The sequence below is a fragment of the Callorhinchus milii genome, unplaced genomic scaffold (assembly GCF_018977255.1).
Source record: "Callorhinchus milii isolate IMCB2004 unplaced genomic scaffold, IMCB_Cmil_1.0 Scaffold1, whole genome shotgun sequence".
Lineage (NCBI taxonomy): Eukaryota > Metazoa > Chordata > Chondrichthyes > Chimaeriformes > Callorhinchidae > Callorhinchus > Callorhinchus milii.
In genome coordinates this window covers 112,887,038-112,888,190 of record NW_024704742.1, presented here as the reverse complement: position 1 = coordinate 112,888,190, position 1,153 = coordinate 112,887,038, and the positions used below count along the sequence as shown (strand labels likewise).

General features: G+C 44.0%; 1 non-coding gene across 1 annotated transcript; it reads left to right on the top strand.

Annotated features, from left to right (window-relative positions):
* The first annotated feature begins 873 nt into the window (after positions 1-873).
* Positions 874-945, top strand: trnag-ucc. The gene has a single exon. It is a non-coding gene; the product is annotated as a tRNA-Gly (tRNA).
* The last annotated feature ends 208 nt before the right edge of the window (positions 946-1,153 follow it).

The following is a 1,153-nucleotide window of genomic DNA, read 5'->3' as shown; positions in this document are numbered from 1 at the left end:
CAAAGACAACTCGCTCTGACAACCAGCTTCTCTAGAGCCACTGCATCATCAATGGAGAGAAAATAATTCATACTGGACTTTGTGTGGTGTTTGACTAGAGCAGACATACCGCTTGAAAAAAGCTCCTGCCTTCCAAGAGTTTCTATGCAAGTACTTAAAATTGGGAGGGACTATTCCAACACCATCACAGCTTCGTAGTACATACTTGAAGGAGTTTTTTCCTGAGTATGAAGCATTTCTGAAGAAACATGTTGAGGACATGGATGTGTACTTGTTCCTGGATGAGACCACCGATTCCAGTGGCTGCAGTTTTCTGGCAGTTCCGGCATAGCCACTGCAGAAAGTTGGGGAGAAGTCTTTTCATATTAGAGTAGAATTCTTGCAGTGAGCTAACCACCCCACTGTGGCACAAGCTCTCCCAAGAGTCTTAAAGGAAAAATGGTTTACTTTGATAAGTGGAGTCCTGTAGCTCAGTGGTTAGAGCACTCGCTTTGCAAGCGAGAGACTTGAGTTCAATTCCAGGCAGGGCGAAACCTTGGGCAAGTTTCCTTACTCCACACGCCTAATAATAATCCCTCCAAAACCAAAAACAATAATAAATTGGTCATTTTCAATCTACAACTGTTTGTGGGACATTGCTGTGCGCAATTGGCTGCCGCATTCGCCCACAAATATACAGTTAATTCACTTTACAGTGTGTTCTGTGAAGCGCTTTGGGACGTTCTCCGTCGTGAAAAGCGCTATATTAAATGCAAGGATTATTATTATTATAAAGTGCTTGCAGTTGCCACAGACAGTGCAAACTAATTATCAAAGCATTTAACACAATTCTGTTGGGATTGTTTCCTTATGTGGAGTCCTGTAGTTCAGTGGAGTCCTGTAGCTCAGTGGTTAGAGCACTTGCCTTCCAAGCGAGACACCTGGGTTCAATTCCCGGCAGGGCGAAACCTTAGGCAAGTTTCCTTGCTCAAGCAACCTTTGACACAGAGCACTCATCTGAGCTCATCAAACTCATTGAAGAATATCAGGCAACACCTGTGCCTCAGGGCCACAATCTGTACTTAAGGGTGCAAAATTTACATTTGTTTGTTGATTTCTGTGCCATTGCTGGAGCACAGGAGTACAGACCAAAGGGAGTGGAAAAGTTAGCAGC